The sequence below is a fragment of the Nerophis lumbriciformis genome, linkage group LG14 (assembly GCF_033978685.3).
Source record: "Nerophis lumbriciformis linkage group LG14, RoL_Nlum_v2.1, whole genome shotgun sequence".
In the NCBI taxonomy this organism is placed as follows: domain Eukaryota; kingdom Metazoa; phylum Chordata; class Actinopteri; order Syngnathiformes; family Syngnathidae; genus Nerophis; species Nerophis lumbriciformis.
The window spans coordinates 13136094-13156323 of NC_084561.2; the positions used below are offsets into that span (position 1 = coordinate 13136094).

At 41.7% G+C, this 20230-nt stretch overlaps 1 long non-coding RNA gene across 1 annotated transcript in view; it reads right to left on the reverse strand.

The window, feature by feature from the left end:
• The window catches only part of LOC133616801 (uncharacterized), an 88044-nt gene that overhangs the window by 43505 nt on the left and 24309 nt on the right, over positions 1–20230 (reverse strand). The window lies entirely within an intron of this gene.

A 20230-nucleotide genomic window follows, 5' to 3' on the forward strand; every position in this document is an offset into this window, starting at 1 on the left:
ACAATTAGGAAGGTTTGTGTCACGTTTGTCCTCCCACAGAAACATTACTAAAACAAATATATTTTTCCCCCATCTTTTTCCATTTTTGAAAAAGCTCCAGGGAGCCACTCGGGCGGTGCTAAAGAGCCGCATTCGGCTCGAGGAGAACCTATGGTAGCCGTAATGCTCTGACAATCCATCAGGCGATGCGGCTTCTTAACTTACCAAAGTGGTACGGAAACATTTTCACAGATTTACGAGCGCTCTGTGTAATGGAACATTTAAAGTTTTGGTGTTGTTTACTGGTGCCATCTTGCAGTCTACACGTATCTCTTATGTGTGACTGCCATCTACTGGTCACACTTATTACACCATGTACTAAATAAAATAGCTTCAAGGTTGGTAAGCACAACCAAAAGTATTCTGTACTTTAGGCGTACCGGGTTATAAGGCGCACTGTCAATTTTAAGTGTGCTTTATAGTCTGGAGAATATGATATACATAATGTCTGCTCATTCTACAATTGCTATTTCTTTGGAATCAAAGTAATTAATGTATGTTTATATATATATATATATATATATATCTCAATATATTATACATAGCATATTATTTGCGCACTACTGACTAGTGATGCACCAAATATTTGGCCGCGGAAAAAATACTTTGCTCAACGAAACTTGATGTGATGACATATCTACTTATATTGCAAAAAGTCAGTGTTCAAAAACAAGAAAAAAAATAATAATTAGGGGTATTTTATTTGAACTAAGCAACATTATCTGCCAATAGAACAAGAACATTTGGGGCGTGGTTAAGAGGGGAGGAGTATATTTACAGCTAGAATTCACCAAGTCAAGTATTTCATATATATATATATATATATATATATATATATATATATATATATATATATATATATATATATATATATATATATATATATAAGAAATACTTGACTTTCAGTGAATTCTAGCTATATAAATATATATATATATATATATATATATATAAATATAAATATATAAATAAGAGAAATACTTGAATTTCAGTGTTCATTTATTTACACGCATACACACACATAACACTCATCTACTCATTGTTGAGTTAAGGGTTGAATTGTCCATCCTTGTTCTATTCTCTGTCACTATTTTTCTAACCATGCTGAACACCCTCTCTGATGATGCATTCTGCTTCGTCTCCTTGTTGTGTGCGCAGTTGTGCACTGCACTCTCTAAAAGCCGTAGATGTTATTGTCACTTATGCATGTACAGTAGATGGCAGTATTGTCCTGTTTAAGAGTGTCACAACATTGCTGTTTACGGCAGACACACTGCTTTAAGGTAGACGAAAACGTGACTGATGTTGTTGTGTGTTGTTGCCGCTGAAACTGCCTAACAATAATCCCACATAAGAAACCAAGAACTCGCCCTCTATCATTCTACAGTTATAACGTGATTAGGCAGGCACGCTGTTTATATTGTGGGAAAGCGGACGTGAAAACAGGCTGTCGACACGTCACTCAGGTCCGCATGGAGCTGGAGGGGGCGTGGCCTCCGGCTCCGCCTGAATTTCGGGAGAAAATTTGTCCCGGGAGGTTTTCGGGAGAGGCGCTGAATTTCGGGAATCTCCCGGAAAATCCGGGAGGGTTGGCAAGTATGCTACAGTCACATTTGAAAAGATCCGATTCCAGTCAAATGAGGATTACTTCTTGATATGGCCTGAATTTCTGAATCTGACGCGAAAAGATCAGATTTGAGGCACTTTGGAGTGTTTAGACTGGGGGAAAAAAAAATAAAATCTGATCTGTGTCACTTGAAGTCAAAAAAATTAAATGTGGTTTTCAGTATAAACGGGGCCTCAGTGCAAAGAAAGTAACAAAATGCAGGATTCAGGCGTCAAAGACAGAAATGTTTTAGCTACACATCCTCATTCCCAAAATAAACCTTGAAAATCACCAAGCAACTTGGCCTCTACAGCTGCACCAGAGACCAACACTGCATCACCAATGCTGTAATTTCCCTGTGACCACTTTTAAATAAACCGTGTTCAGTCTTCCAGTTGACCCGAGCCTTGACTGTTTAACAAAAGAATGCGGTAGTCTTAAACAAGCAAAAAAAAAAAAAAGTTAAAGAGAACAAAACCACCCTTTGTTTTAGCGCTGCGTGAAACAATGAGCAGCACAATGCATAATTTAGAGGGCAGTAAAGGCATGATAAAATATTTTATTTGATGAAGTATATTTTTTGCCACTTCAAAACAGAACAAGAAGAGCACAAGAGCGAGGATGTGGTTTTTTCCCCAGGTAAAATAAAAGTCGGTTCAGGTTTGCTTGTGTCGGGGCCATATGGATTGTAATTAATTCGTTTAATTTAAAATTGCAAATGAAGCCTGTGAGCTGAGGGCTAAGTCGGAATACTTAACCCGATACAAAGGTCGAGCTCCCAGCTCATGTTAAAAACATCCCGCATGTTGTCTTACCACACACATGCGGAGCATTTTTAGGATTCGTGAGAAAAGCTCATTTTGTATGGCATACATGTAAAACAAGGACAGGCCTTCAGGGTTGGGTATTGGCCTTAGGATGTTTTCTGCTATTCCTTTTTATTCCAACGTCACGCTCAGTGGCCTAGTGGTTAGTGTGTCCGCCCTGAGATCGGTAAATCGTGAGTTCAAACCCCGGCCGAGTCATACCAAAGACTATAAAAATGGGACCCATTACCTCCCTGCTTGGCACTCAGCATCAAGGGTTGGAATTGGGGGTTAAATCACCAAAAATCCCACCCCTTGATGCTGAGTGCCAAGCAGGGAGGTAATGGGTCAGATTTTTCTTTAAGTCTTTGGTATGACTCGGCCGGGGTTTGAACTCACGACCTACCGATCTCAGGGCAGACACTCCAACCACAAGGCCACTGAGCAGGTGTATAAAATAGTAATTTGTTTAAAAAAAGTATTTCCTCTTCAAATCAAAATGTTTGAAGTTGAGAAAGTACATTTTACGCATGACATGCAAAGACAAAGTCATCTTCCCTATTGTCTGTCCATCACCTGGAAGTAAGGCATTTTCGCTGGTTGTATGTATTTTTATACTTCAGATACAGGTTATCATTTTTGTTAACCTTTCTTTTTCAGTTTGGTATCAAATTTATATGCAAACTTATGGTGCATGGATCACCCCCTGTGGTCGGATTTCCTACTCGGAATATCAGAGAGTATTTTCCACCCCAGATTTCAATCAATCAATCAATCAAAGTTTGTCTTCAAAGATGACTTCCCTGAATGTAAACAGTCAATAAAGCTTCTGTAAAGCCGAGATGTTCATTTCTGACTATTTCTTGTTGCACTCAATCAGATGTATACAAAGTTGTTTGTATTCAGACAAGGAAAGCTCAAGAATAGTGTTTGTGAATGAGACCATCTTTATTTCCCACCTCGTGACTGGAAAGCTCACAACTCGGCTGTGGCGTCTATCTCACCTTCGACTTCCAACTTCCGAGGTTAATGGAACGCACCATTTAAATCATCGCCATAGCAAGTAAACGAAAAGTGAAGCTCAAATTCAACAGAAGCATCGCAACATCATCAGCATTACTACTTATCTATTTATCAGTGCTCATTTGATATTTTAGCGTATTATAATTTTTGACCCGAAATTATCCAGACATGCCAAAAAAAAACAACATTCTAGCACTTTCCAAATATTGAACTGTAAATGTTGACAATGTCATGGTGATAAAGTATTGTGCAGCTTTTGTAAAACAATATTTAATGACAACATAATGTGTGTAACTTTAGACCCTTGGTTAGGAAAGAGAGTTTGGTATCAAATTAAAGGTCGTTTGATGCTTTAATTAGATTACAGGCTTGATATCACACATTTCAAAATGTTGTATCATACCTTGATATACAAATACTGTTTGAATAATAACATGTGATGTATAATAAGGCTTACATACCAAATGTAAACAATTGTTTGATCTACAAAGTCTCATAACATATCTAATATTCAGCAATTTGTGTTTTCACTTCATAATGTGTGATAGAAAATAAATACATAAATTACTGGAATACAAGATGGAGATAGACGAAATAGTATTTTTTAAGTTTCAATAAAAAAAGATTTGGCACAAGCCCAGGTCTCACACTTTCTTAAGGCAGCCACTCTGATCCCAGTCCCCAAGAGCACAGCCATAGAAGACCTAAATGACTACAGACAAGTGACTGACGTCTGTGGCTATGAAGTGTTTTGAAGGGATTGTTCTCCAATATATCAAAGCCTGCCACTCCCAGAACGTTGATCCACATCAGATTGCCTGCAGGCCAACCGACATCATTGCCCTCTACTCAGCTGTGCAACATCGGGAAATCCAGAGTACCTATGTCAGGCGTTCAATACCATCATCTTTGACATCCTGGTGGAGACTCTTTTCCAGATAAAACTTTCTGACCAACTGATCTCAGGTTGTTAAGGTGGGTGAAGTATGATCCTCCACCCTGTCACTAAGGACTGGCTAACCCCATGGCGGCATGTTGAGCCCACTCCTGTACGCGAACACCATCATCAAGTTTGCTGGCGACATTACAATGGTGGGCCTGATCACGGGAGGTGATAAAACACCTACAGAGCGGAAAAACAGAAGCTGGCAAGGTGGTGCACCAAGAACAACCTGAAGCTGAACACCACCAATACCAAGGAGACGGTCATTGACTTTAGCAGGCAGAGAGGAGAACATGTTCCACTTTTGGTAACTGGAGCATTTAAGTTCATGAGAACTTACACCTTGGAGGACCTTACATGGACGGTCAACATTTCAGCACTGGTCAAAAAGACACAGTAGAGACTGTACTTCCATCAAGTGCTGTAGAGGAACCAACTTGAGGAGAAACTGCAGGTATATTTTCTTCGGGCCACGATGAAGCCAGTGACGATGTAATGCATAACTGTGTGGTTTGCTGCCTGCTTAGCTGCAGACAGGAAGAACCTGCAGAGGGTGACCAGAACAGCGGAGAAGATTATCGGCCCCACCAAGATCAAGGAGACAGTCATTGGCTTTAACAGACAGAGAGGGGAACTTCTTCCACTTTTGGTAAATGGAGTATTTAAGTTCATGAGAACTTACATCTTAGAGGACCTCACATGGGCGGTCAACATTTTAGCCCTGGTCAAAAAGACACAGTAGAGGATGTACTTCCATTGTGTGCTGTAGAGGAACCAACTTGAGGAGAAACTGCAGGTATATTTTCTTCGGGCCACGATGAAGCCAGTGACGATGTAATGCATAACTGTGTGGTTTGCTGCCTGCTCAGCTGCTGACAGGAAGAACCTGTAGCGGGTGACCAGGACAGCGGAGAAGCTTTTTGGCCCCACCAAGATCAAAGAGACAGTCATTGACTTTAACAGACAGAGAGGGGAACTTCTTCCACTTTTGGTAAATGGAGTATTTGAATTCATGAGAACTTACATCTTGGAGGACCTCAAATGGACGGTCAACATTTCAGCAGTGGTCAAAAAGACAGTAGAGACTGTAATTCCTTCATGTGCTGTAAAAGAACCAACTTGAGGAGAAACTACAGGTATATTTTCTTCGGGCCCCCATAAAGCCAGTGCCGATGTAATGCATAACTGTGTGGTTTTCTGCCTGCTCTGCTGCAGACAGGAAAGCCCTGCAGAGGGTGACCAGGACAGCGGAGAAGATTATCGGCCCCACCAAGATCAAGGAGACAGTCATTGACTTTAACAGACAGCGAGGGGAACTTCTTCCACTTTTGATAAATGGAGTATTTAAGTTCATGAGAACTTACATCTTGGAGGACCTCACATGGACGGTCAACATTTCAGCACTGGTCAAAAAGACACAGTAGGGACTGTAATTCCTTCATGTGCTGTAGAGGAACCAACTTGAGGATAAACTGCAGGTATATTTTCTTCAGGCCACCATAAAGCCAGTGCCGGTGTAACGCATAACTGTGTGGTTTGCTGCCTGCTATGCTGCAGACAGGAAGGCCCTGCAGAGGGTGACCAGGACAGCAGAGAAGATTATCGACCCCGCCAAGACCAAGGAGACACTCATTGACTTTAACAGACAGCGAGGGGAACTTCTTCCACTTTTGGTAAATGGAGTATTTAAGTTCATGAGAACTTACATCTTGGAGGACCTCACATGGACGGTCAACATTTCAGCACTGGTCAAAAAGACACAATAGAGACTGTAATTCCTTCATGTGCTGTAGAGGAACCAACTTGAGGAGAAACAGCAGGTATATTTTCTTCAGGCCACCATAAAGCCAGTGCCGGTGTAACGCATAACTGTGTGGTTTGCTGCTTGCTCAGCTGCAGACAGGAAGGCCCTGCAGAGGGTGACCAGGATAGCGGAGAAGATTATCGGCCGCCCTCTGCCCTCCCTAGAAAACATTGCTCGATCTCGCTGCCTCGGCAGAGCAAAGAAGATTCTGGCAGACAGCTCTCACCCTGGTCAGCACTTGTTCAAACCATTGCCATTAGGGACGAGATTTCATTCCCACAAGAACAAGACAAACAGAGTCAAAACAAGTTTTTACCAGTGGAACATTAGGATATTAAATCTGTCCCAATAGCATACACTGTTTTTCACTGTTGCACTGCTGTTTGTTTATGTATTTATTCTTAACACGTTACCTATTGAACACTTAGTGTCTAACAATCTCTGTGAACCTTTTCAATCCAGTTTCAGGGCAAATCACTCTACGGAGACAGCCCTCGCAAAAATGACTAATGATCTACTGCTAACGATGGATTCTGATGCGTCATCTATGTTGCTGCTTCTTGATCTTAGCGCTGCTTTCGATACCGTCGATCATAATATTTTATTAGAGCGTATCAAAACACGTATTGGTATGTCAGACTTAGCTTTGTCGTGGTTTAACTCTTATCTTACTGACAGGATGCAATGCGTCTCCCATAATAATGTGACCTCGGACTATGTTAAGGTAACGTGCGGAGTTCCTCAGGGTTCGGTTCTTGGCCCTGCACTCTTTAGTATTTACATGCTGCCGCTAGGCGACATCATACGCAAATACGGTGTTAGCTTTCATTGTTATGCTGATGACACCCAACTCTACATGCCCCTAAAGCTGACCAACACGCCGGATTGTAGTCAGCTGGAGGCGTGTCTTAATGAAATTAAACAATGGATGTCCGCTAACTTCTTGCAACTCAACGCCAAGAAAACGGAAATGCTGATTATCGGTCCTGCTAAACACCGACATTTATTTAAAAATACCACCTTAACATTTGACAACCAAACAATTACACAAGGCGAATCAGTAAAGAATCTGGGTATTATTTTCGACCCAACTCTCTCGTTTGAATCACACATTAAGAGTGTTACTAAAACGGCCTTCTTTCATCTCCGTAATATCGCTAAAATTCGTTCTATTTTATCCACTAGCGACGCTGAGATCATTATTCATGCGTTCGTTACGTCTCGTCTCGACTACTGTAACGTATTATTTTCGGGTCTCCCTATGTCTAGCATTAAAAGATTACAATTGGTACAAAATGCGGCTGCTAGACTTTTGACAAGAACAAGAAAGTTTGATCATATTACGCCTATACTGGCTCACCTGCACTGGCTTCCTGTGCACTTAAGATGTGACTTTTAGGTTTTACTACTTATGTATAAAATACTACACGGTCTAGCTCCGTCCTATCTTGTCGATTGCATTGTACCATATGTCCCGGCAAGAAATCTGCGTTCAAAGAACTCCGGCTTATTAGTGATTCCCAGAGCCCAAAAAAAGTCTGCGGGCTATAGAGCGTTTTCTATTCGGGCTCCAGTACTATGGAATGCCCTCCCGGTAACAATTAGAGATGCTACCTCAGTAGAAGCATTTAAGTCCCATCTTGAAACTCATTTGTATACTCTAGCCTTTAAATAGCCCCCCTGTTAGACCAGTTGATCTGCCGTTTCTTTTCGTTTCTCCTCTGCTCCCCTGTTCCTTGAGGAGGGGGGGGGGGGCACAGGTCCGGTGGCCATGGATGAAGTGCTGGCTGTCCAGAGTCGGGACCCGGGGTGGACCGCTCGCCTGTGCATTGGCTGGGAACATCTCTGCGCTGCTGACCCGTCTCCGCTCGGGATGGTGTCCTGCTGGCCCCACTATGGACTGGACTCTTACTATTATGTTGGATCCACTATGGACTGGACTCTCACAATATTATGTCAGACCCACTCAACATCCATTGCTTTCGGTCTCCCCTAGAGGGGGGGGGGGGGGGTTCCCCACATATGCGGTCCTCTCCAAGGTTTCTCATAGTCATTCACATCGACGTCCCACTGGGGTGAGTTTTTCCTTGCCTTTATGTGGGCTTTGTACCGAGGATGTCGTTGTGGCTTGTGCAGCCCTTTGAGACACTTGTGATTTAGGGCTATATAAATAAACATTGATTGATTGATTGATATTGTTTATATTGTATGTAAAGCATTCTATTCTATTCTAAAATACGAGCAACGTCTTGTTCATGTTCTGACAAAACAAGCGTATTTTGTTTGCACGGGTTGAAATAAGCTATTGAAATAAATGTCACAAGAATGAGACGTTCTCGTCTATTTTCATTTTGTAAAAGTAGCTCTCACAAGAAAAAAAATGTTGGAGACCCCCCCTGACAAATCTTACTTTTACAACTCCCAATAGATGCATACCAATGTGCCTGATTGTAACCTTGAAACCTTTTAGATTTCTCGTGTGTCTGAGTTGTCAGTTTAAATATGTGCCACGCTGACAATTGTCCTAGTAATTACAGTACTCGTTGTACTTAACATTTTCTCTTTGAACATTATGCATATCCTAAGTGACAAATCAGCTCATAAAAGTAGGCCATTTTTGACTGTCTACGTTCCTTTACATAAATTAGCGGCAGGGATCAGTCAGATATGGTGACAAGTCAAGTAAACCACGCCAATTAATGAATGAACGGCCACACTAACAAAACTTTCAGCGCACAGGACAGTACTGCTGAAATAGGTGTCCATATATAAATAATGTTTTATATACAGTCGTGGTCAAAAGTTTACATACACTTATAAAGGACATAAAGTCATGGCAGTCTTGAGTTTCCAATAATTTGTACAACTCTTGTTTTTTTGTGATAGAGTGATTGGAGTACATACTTGTTTGTCACAAAAAACATTCATGAAGTTTGATTCTTTTATGAATTTACTATGGGTCTACTAAAAATGTGATCAAATATGCTGGGTCAAAAGTATACATACAGCAACCTACTGTACATTATCAATGTTGGTGATGTAGAAGAGGTACAATCAAATCAAATTAGCTTCATGGCATGGCCTCTTAACTTCATGCGAGTGATTATGATTGACGACACCTGTTGACTTCGTTGAGCCCATTTAAATAGGGCTCATGTGATGCAGTCATTAGACTCTGTTACAAACGTGGCAATGGGAAAGTCAAAGGAACTCAGCACATATCTGAAAAAACGAATCATTGAAAACTCAACCCAATGGGATGACAATGAGAAACCTTGGAGGGGACCGCATATGTGGGGACCCCCACCCCCTGGGCGACCGATGCAATGGACGTCGAGTGGATCTAGCATAATATTGTGAGAGTCCAGTCCATAGGGGATCTAACATACTAGTGTGAGAGTCCAGTCCATAGTGGATCTAACATAATAGTGTGAGAGTTCAGTCCATAGTGGATTAACATAATATTGTGAGAGTCCAGTTCATAGTGGATCTAACATAATAGTGTGAGACTTCAGTCCATAGTGGATCTAACATAATATTGTAAGAGTCCAGTCCGTAATGGATCTAACATAATATTGTGAGAGTCCAGTCCATAGTGGATCTAACATAATATTGAGAGAGTTCAGTCCATAGTGGATTAACATAATATTGTGAGAGTCCAGTTCATAGTGGATCTAACATAATAGTGAGATTCCAGTCCATAGTGGATCTAACATAATATTGTGAGAGTCCAGTCCATAGTGGATCTAACATAATATTGTGAGAGTCCAGTCCATAGTGGATCTAACATAATGTTGTGAGAGTCCGGTCCATAGTGGATCTAACATAATAGTGCGAGAGTCCAGTCCATAGTGGATCTAACATAATAGTGTGATAATCCAGTCCATAGTGGATCTAACATAATAGTGTGAGAGTTCAGTCCATAGTGGATCTAACATAATATTGTGAGAGTCCAGTCCATAGTGGATCTAACATAATATTGTGAAAGTCCAGTCCATAGTGGATCTAACATAATAGTGCGAGAGTCCAGTCCATAGTGGATTTTACATAATATTGTGAGAGTCCAGTCCATAGTGGATCTAACATAATATTGTAAGAGTCCAGTCCGTAGTGGATCTAACATAATATTGTGAGAGTCCAGTCCATAGTGGATCTAACATAATATTGTGAGAGTCCACTCCATAGTGGATCTAACATAAAAGTGTAAAAGTCCAGTCCATAGTGAATCTAACATAATAGTGTGAAAGTCCAGTCCATAGTGGATCTAACATAAAATTGTGGGAGTCCAGTCCATAGTGGATCTAACATAATAGTGTGAAAGTCCAGTCCATAGTGGATCTAACATAATATTGTGAGAGTCCAGTCCATAGTGGATCTAACATAATATTGTGAGAGTCCAGTCCATAGGGGATCTAACATAATTTTGTGAGAGTCCAGTCCATAGTGGCTCTAACATAATAGTGTGAAAGTCCAGTCCATAGTGGATCTAACATAATATTGTGAGAGTCCAGTCCATAGTGGCTCTAACATAATAGTGTGAAAGTCCAGTCCATAGTGGATCTAACATAATAGTGTGAGAGTCACGTCCATAGTGGATATAACATAATATTGTGAGAGTCCAGTCCATAGTGAATCTAACATACTAGTGTGGGAGTCCAGTCCATAGTGGATCTAACATAATAGTGTGAGAGTCACGTCCATAGTGGATATAACATAATATTGTGAGAGTCCAGTCCATAGTGAATCTAACATACTAGTGTGGGAGTCCAGTCCATTGTGGATCTAACATAATATTGTGAGAGTCCAGGCCATAGTGGATCTAACATAATAGTGTGAGAGTCCAGTCCACAGTGGGTCTAACATAATAGTGTGAGAGTCCAGTCCATAGTGGATCTAACATATTAGTTTTGTTTCAAGTTTATTCATAATACCATAGAACAATTACAATAGTAGTGAATATTATTTAAAGATGTTGGTAAGTGAAAGGGTCCCCAAAATAAGCCAGAAGAAGCTTTTGACAGGGGGTCCAGAGGACAGTATATATTGTATGTATATATTGTATGTATGTGTATATATATATATATATATATATATATATATATAAATAATGAAAGTCCAGTCCATAGTGGATCTAACATAATAGTGTGAGAGTCGAGTCCATAGTGGATCTAACACAGGGGTCCCCAAACTACGGCCCGCCCGCGTCCAAAATCAGGCCCGCGGGAATTCCCAAGTATAAAAAAAAAAATATATATATATATATATATATATATATATATATATATATATGATTTTTTTGTTGTCTCTTCTTATCCACTTTGTACCGCTTGCTACTCACGGTGTCTCCTAGCCGCTCAGGCAAATCATATTGTGTAAAAATGCATTTTCTCATCGATAACGTGGCATTATCGCGCACACGGAAAGTGCGCTATATATATCTAATATATATTGATAAATATATCTTCCTAATATACATCTAATATATATATATATATATATATATATATATATAAATATATATATATATACACAGCCCGGCACCCGGCCAAATTGTTTTAACCCAATGCGGCCCCCGAGTCAAAAAGTTTGGGGACGCCTGATCTAACATAATAGTGTGAGAGTCCAGTCCATAGTGGATCAAATATAATATTGTGAGAGTCCAGTCCATAGTGGATCTAACATAATAGTGGAGAGTCCAGTCCATAGTGGATCTAACATAATATTGTGAGAGTCCAGTCCATAGTGGCTCTAACATAATAGTGTGAAAGTCCAGTCCATAGTCGACCTAACATAATATTGTGAGAATCCAGTCCATAGTGGATCTAACATAATATTGTGAGAGTCCAGTCCATAGTGGATCTAGCATAATATTGTGAGAGTCCAGTCCATAGTGGATCTAACATAATAGTGAGAGTCCAGTCCATAGTGGATCTAACATAATAGTGTGAGAGTTCAGTCCATAGTGGATCTAACATAATAGTGTGAGAGTTCAGTCCACAGTGGATCTAACATAATAGTGTGAGAGTTCAGTCCATAGTGGATCTAACATAATATTGTGAGAGTCCAGTCCATAATGGATCTAACATAATAGTGTGAGAGTTCAGTCCATAGTGGATCTAACATAATATTGTGAGAGTCCAGTCCATAATGGATCTAACATAATAGTGTGAGAGTTCAGTCCATAGTGGATCTAGCATAATATTGTGAGAGTTCAGTCCATAGTGGATCTAGCATAATATTGTGAGAGTCCAGTCCATAGTGGATCTAACAAAATAGTGTGAGAGTCCAGTTCATTGTGGATCTAACATAATAGTGTGAGAGTCCAGTCCATAGTGGATCTTACATAATAGTGTGAGAGTCCAGTCCATAGTGGATCTAACATAATATTTTGAGAGTCCAGTCCATAGTGGATCTAACATAATAGTGTGAGAGTTCAGTCCATAGTGGATCTAACATAATAGTGTGAGAGTCCAGTCCATAGTGGATCTAATGTAATAGTGTGAGAGTCCAGTCCATAGTGGATCTAACATAATAGTGTGAGAGTCCAGTCCATAGTGGATCTAACATAATAGTTTGAGAGTCCAGTCCATAGTGGATCTAACATAATAGTGTGAGAGTCCAGTCCATAGTGGATCTAACATAATATTGTGAGAGTCCAGTCCATAGTGGATCTAACATAATAGTGAGAGTCCAGTCCATAGTGGATCTAACATAATAGTGTGAGAGTTCAGTCCATAGTGGATCTAACATAATATTGTGAGAGTCCAGTCCATAGTGGATCTAACATAATATTGTGAGAGTCCAGTCCATAGTGGCTCTAACATAATAGTGTGAAAGTCCAGTCTGTAGTGGAACTAACATAATATTGTGAGAGTCCAGTCCATAGTGGATCTAACATAATATTGTGAGAGTCCAGTCCATAGTGGATCTAACATAATAGTGTGAGAGTCCAGTCCATAGTGGATCTAACATAATATTGTGAGAGTCCAGTCCATAGTGGGGCCAACAAGCACCCTAAGCTATGGAGCAGCTTTCCATCAGGCTGATAATTACAGCATCTGACGTATTTCTGAGTTCAATCCATGTCAAATGTGAAGTGTTCTTAAGGGCGTGGTGTCTCAGTGCAACACCTAAAAAGGTCCATCATCTCTATAAGACATAAATAAAGAACGTACTTGCAGAGCAATTCTTTTTACCTCAGTCTCACTTGGACATGCTAATTACAGAGCATTCCAGCAATTACTCCCTATTTTATTTTTTATTCTTGCCACACCTGGTGGAGCTGTCACACATCATCTGTGCCTGTGTTGAGGTATTAATGTAAGTTTGGGTTGGCACCGTGCCCAAAGTCTGAAGGTGACTCACTATTTGCTTAAGAACCAAAATGGCAGTTTTCATGCCGCGATCCAGTCAAGCACAACTCCAGCTGAGTGGTTGTTTTTGTTTGGAAGTTAGGCACAACGTGCGGTTCTCCGGGCGAATTTCACGTTTACAACGAGAAAGACACAGACTTCCTCCATGGCTGGAAAACCCTACGCATCTGTTCGATTGAAAAATGAAAAGTTACAGCATGTACAGTAGGTCGAAACCTGACTACAAACTGAACGGGTTTCTGCTAAGCACATGTGCAGAAAATGGGTTGCTTAATTTAACAATCAGAAAAACATTCCATGCAAAATCTTTGCTTTACAAACTAGGGCTTCAACAATTAATCAATCAATCATTCAATCAATGTTTACTTATATAGCCCTAAATCACGAGTGTCTCAAAGGGCCTGGTGGTTAGAGTGTCCGCTTTGAGATTGGTAGATTGTGAGTTCATACCAAAGACTATAAAAATGGGACCCATTACCTCCCTGCTTGGCACTCAGCATCAAGGGTTGGAATTGGGGGTTAAATCACCAGAAATGATTCCAGGGCGCGGCCACCGCTGCAGCTCACTGCTCCCCTCACCTCCCAGGGGGTGATCAAGGGTTATGGGTCAAATGCAGAGAATAAATTCGCCACACCTAGTGTGTGTGTGTGACAATCATGGGTACTTTAACTTTTTTTTTTACTTTTTTTGTCATGTCATGTTAGCTCTAAACTATACAAAATAGATGCTAATCCACCTTTTTGTTATCTTTTTATTCAAATAAGAATCGATAAGAGAACCAAAAAAAGAACCGAGTTGTTAAGCAGACTGGAAAGTACCACTCGGCCAGGAACGAGTAATGTCACTGAGCAGTGTCTAATTTTTGTGGGCAAAAGCTTGCAGTAATTTGCCACATCGATGCTACTGTTTTCGGTAGGTTTCAAAATAAGGTTTTCATAAGCTGTAAACCACAATCAAAATGATATTAAAAGAAGGTTTTAAATATTGTGTGTTGCATGATGCGAGCCCATGTCTGTATGTTAGTTTCACCTTGAAAATCTAAACAAACCTTTGCACAGTATATTTTCCAAAGATTCTTAAAGGTTTAAACATTTTTTACATTCTTGTGTAATTTCCACATGTTGATTTCTACAGAATGTTCTTGAAATGTATTTTCACAAAAGTTTTTCTACGCTACGTACCTTTTAAAACCTCACTGGTGGCTTTGTAAGGTCATGTTAGCTCTAAACTATACAAAATAGATGCTAATACGGCTTTTTTTCTTATCTTTTTATTCAAATAAGAATCGATAAGAGAACCGATAAAGAACCGAATAGTTAAGCAGAATGGAAAGTTGACGTGGAACTTGAAACATCTTATCAATTCCCACCCCTAAAACGATGTTAAAAAGTATAATTTCAATGTTGATGACATGCATTTATCTAATACAAAGTTATTTCAACTATTTTACATAAGACATTGATAGAGGCTATTGAGTGTGTTTATCCGATTACTCGATTAATCAAACAAAACATATATTAGATATATTATTACTAAAATAATCGATAGCTGCAGCCCTACCATAAACAACACACAGTTCTATCCATATACAGAAGAAAACAATACAGTGTTGATGAACTCCAAGTTGACAGATATGTGGTTTCTAAGGGTATGTTTGTAACAGATGGGTATTAGCGTAGAAACAACTATAATGCAAAAGTCAGAGTTCCCCCGAGCAACTTTAGAGATCATTATTTCTATAAGCCTCAACTAACCCCAAATCTGTATGAGGTTATCGTACATCAGCTGTGGTCATGACAATTTAATGCACTTTTCAGGATGCTTTTAGAAGAAAGCCTATACTATATAATGGCTTTGTAGAAATGGTCTCTTTCTCAGCAGTAATCTGTACGGATTTAATGGTTCAGGCGTGTACCGCCAATAACAGTTGGGTCAATTGAGGTCCGCCATAGTTGACCAATCACAGCTGCGGTGTGGTTACCTTCGATAGCTCATTTTGAAGTCCTTTACTGTGTAGGGCCAAAGCATGCGGGCTCTGTTTAAGGTCAGGGGAGCGATTGAGAAATGATTGTCTTAATGACCGTAAAAAGGTGACAACGCTGCAGCCACCGACTGTCAGGACTGTAAATGTATGAGGCAATAAATGGACCATAAAGCTTTCAAGATATATTCATATATTTCAAGATATACATATATTCATACCTTTGCAAAAAAAACTTTTAAAATGACTGTTTTGGACTGGGTTTTTTTAATCATTTGTAAAGGTCCCCCTTTACGACATTTTAGCGAAAATAATTTTCCGTAAAATATGCATTTTCTGCCATTTTCGGGTTTTATCGGGACTCCTGATGACGTTTTGAGACATCTCCTGCAACTACAGCACCAGTATTGTGCTGCTGAAGCAAGTCCGTTTTTTTTTTTTTAATATTTGTGTAAGGGTACCCCCTTACGACATTTTAGCGAGAAAAAGGTTTTCCCAAAAAAAGCATTTTCCGCCATTTTCGGGTTTTGTCGGGACTCCTGATGACGTTTTTTAGACATCTCCTACCAATACAGCACCAGAATTTTCCTGCTGAAGCAAGTCCGTTTTTATGGATTTTTATGTAAGGGTCCCCCGTTACGAGATTTTAGCGAAATAAGTTTTTCCAAAAATATGCATTTTCTGCCATTTTCGGGTTTTGTCGGGACTCCTGATGACGTTTTGAGACATTTCCTACAACTACAGCACCAGAATTGTGCTGCTGAAGCAAGTAAGTTTTTTTGAATTTTTGTGTGAGGGTCCCCCCTTACAACATTTTCGCGATTTTTTTCCCCCTTAAAATATGCATTTTCTGCCTTTTTCGGGTTTTGTCGGGACTCCTGGTGACGTTTCGAGACATCGCCTACAACTACAGCACCAGAATTGTGCTGCTGAAGCAAGTCCGTTTTTTTTTATTTTTGTGTAAGGGTCCCCCCTTACGACATTTTAGCGATTTTTTTTTCCGTAAAATATGCATTTTCTGCCTTTTTCGGGTTTTGTTGGGACTCCTGATGACGTTTTTAAGTCTCATTTAAAGTGTCAGTTGTTTTGGGTAAATTACATGAAATAGTGACAATTTGAAATTTGCACTGCCATATATATATATATATATATATATATATATATATATATATATATATATATACACAAATATATAAACACATACATATATATATATATATATATATATATATATATATATATATATATATATATATATATATATATATTGTGGTACCTGATTCTCACCAAGACACAGGATTGGTTTTGCAGCAAGCCGAAAAGGGCATTTATTGTACAAGTGTTTTTAGGAAGGGCGGGGTATGGAATCAGCAATCTTAAAGTGTCCATTAATAAACATAAATATCTCCCATCTGGGGCTCTCAGTCCTTCACACAGCACACTTCTCTAAAGGTCAAAGGTCATTGCCTATCAAACAAAAGAAACACAAGTAAAACATTTCACCAGTAATGTCTTTAGTGGGGAAATAGTGGATGTCTCACTTACCGCCTGATGCACCTGCCTTGACACAGAGGAGAGCCAGACCTGAATGAGGCAGAGTTAAGTAGGGTTTGTAGCTGGGCCCCACCTGGCCGCACAGCTGGTGGCACTTCAGGCTGATTGAGCAGGTACAGGGGAATGTACCGCCCCTCGATGATGCGGCCAAGGCTGGGGCGTTGTCTTCCTTGTTCCACTCTGCCTCCATTCCCTGGCTCCTCCCCTGTGAGGTGCCTACCTGTCAGGCGGTGCTTGAGTGAGACTCCACATATCCCCCCCCTAAGCTCGCCGGTCGGTCCGGGAGCTTCTTTGTCCTCTTCATATAGGCGGGACATGGCGTCTGCATGTGGGATGGCCTTCCCAGGCCGATATTCCACGGTGAAGTGGTAATTTTGGAGTTCCAGGAACCAGCGTGTGACGCGACCGTTTCGGTCCTTATTTGTGGACATCCACTTCAAGGGGGCGTGGTCTGTCACCAAGGTGAAGGTCCTACCCCATAGGTAGTAGCGGAGGTGGTGTATGGCCCACTTGACTGCCAAGCACTCCTTTTCTACTGTGGCATAGTTTCGCTCATGCTCTGGAGCTTCCTACTAATAAATGTCACTGGGTGCTCCTCTCCATCCACGAGCTGGGCAAGCACGGCTCCAATTCCTGTGCCTGAGGCGTCAGTGTGGAGGATGAACGGCTGACTGAAGTCGGGGGCTTTCAACACCGGTTCTTCACATAGGGCTTTCTTCAACATCTTGAAGGCAGTCTCGGCCTCAGCTGTCCAGGTGACATGATGGGGCAATTTGTTCCGTGTCAGTTCATACAATGGTGTTGCAATCGTAGAGAAATTTTTAATAAACTTTTGATAATATGATACCAGGCCAATAAATGATTTTACTTGCTTTTTCGTCATTCCCTGATGCGGTCCACTTTGCGGGCCTGGGGTTTTACGCAGCCTCTTCCTATGGTGTAGCCAAGATAATCGGTCTCAGTCAGACCCACTCGGCACTTCTTAGCGTTGACAGTCAGTCCGGCACGTCTAAGGGCTCCTAGGACTGCGTCGAGATGCTGGAGATGGAGAGACCAGCTGGTGCTGTGAATCACAATATCGTCTAGGTAGGCGGCTGCGTATTCTTGGTGGGGCCGTAGAACTCGGTCCATCATCCTCTGGAATGTTGCCGGGGCCCCGTGGATCCCGAAAGGCAAGACGGTATATTGGAATAGCCCCTCTGGTGTGGAGAAGGCCGTTTTAGGTTTCGCCCTTTCCGTCAATGGCACCTGCCAGTAGACCTTGGTCAGGTCCAGGGTGCTGACGAAGCGAGCAGGGCCAAGCCGCTCTATCAGCTCGTCTACTCTGGGCATGGGATAAGCGTCACACAGTGATATCTCATTCAATTTACGAAAGTCATTACAAAATCTCAGGGACCCGTCTGGTTTTGGCACAATAACAATCGGGCTGGACCATGGACTATGGGATTCCTCTATTACTCCAAGTTCTAACATTTTCTTTACCTCTTCTTTTATAGCCGCCCGCCTGGCTTCTGGGATTCGGTAGGGCCTTTGTCTTATCACCTTTCCGGGTTTGGTCTCAATGTCATGTTTGATCGCCTGGGTCCTTCCTGGCAATTCCGAGAGGCGGTCCTGGTTCCGTCCCAGAAGTTCCTTCACCTCCTGCTTTTGGGACGGGGAGAGGTCCTCTCCTATAGGTACCGGGGGAGTGGTCTGGGGAGAGTGTGCAGTTAAAAACGCAGTAGATGGCAACGGCTCTGCCGCATGCCATTTGTTCAGAATATTTACATGGTAAATTTGGTGACCTTTCCGCCGGCCTGGCTGGTTTACCTTGTAGTTGACGGGGCCCATTCTCTCAATTACCTCGTAAGGCCCCTGCCATCTGGCCAAGAACTTGCACTCGCTGGACGGAACCAATACCAGCACTCTTTCCCCAACTTGGAACTCTCGGAGTGTGGCACCTCTGTTATACGTTTTCGCCTGTTCTCTTTGGGCTTTTTCCATATGTTCTCTTACCATGGGCCAGATTTTGCGAGCCCGGGCTTGTAGTTGGGCAACATGGTCGATCACACTGCGGTGTGGCGAGGGTTGGTTCTCCCAGGTCTCTTTCGCAATGTCCAGCACGCCTCGGGGACGTCGGCCGTAGACTAGCTCAAAGGGGGAGAAGCCAGTGGACGCCTGGGGAACCTCTCTGATGGCAAAGAGGACATATGGAATGAGGTGATCCCAGTCTTTCCCGTCTTCGTCGGCTACTTTTTTTAGCATCTTCTTCAACGTACAGTTGAAACGTTCCACCAGGCCATCTGTCTGAGGATTATATATAGAGGTTCGTATGCGTTTCACTTTCAGCCATTTGTACAGCATGGTTAACACTTGTGACATAAAACATGTGCCCTGGTCCGTTAAAATCTCATCGGCAATTCCCACTCGGCTAAACATCATAAACAGTTCATGTGCTATCGCTTTGGCTGAGGCTGTGCGTAATGGTACAGCCTCAGGATATCGGGTGGCATAGTCTAGTATTACCAGTATGTAGCGATGTCCTCTGGCTGACTTTGGGAGTGGTCCAACGATGTCCATTGCCAGACGTGAGAATGGGGTGCTGATGATGGGGAGCGGGACCAAGGGGTTTCGATAGGTGGGTCTCGGTGCATTCTTTTGGCATTCGGGACAGCCCTTGCAAAAGTCTTCTATGGCTCGTTTCACACCGGGCCAATAGAAGCGGGTTATTATGCGCTCATACGTCTTTTGTACACCTAGGTGAGCTCCCAGCTGATGAGTGTGGGCAAGATAAAGCACTCGGGAGATATAAGACTTAGGCACCAGCAGTTGCTCAATTATGTCCTTGCCCTTTGTTAGCACCCCTCTATAAAGAAGGCCATTTTTTATCAGAAAATACGGTGAATTAAGTGCACTCACCCCTTCACATTTCTGTCCGTCAATTTCCACGACTTGCTGTCGGGCCCAGCTGAGGTTCTGATCATTCCACTGGGCAGTGGCAAACTCGCCCGTTTTTTGGTTGATGCTCTCTTCTGGTACGGGGAACTCCACAAAGGGGTCCCCTTCCTCTTCTGCCTCCTCCTCCTTCCTGCTCTCCCGTCGCTCCTCTTCAGCCGAGCTG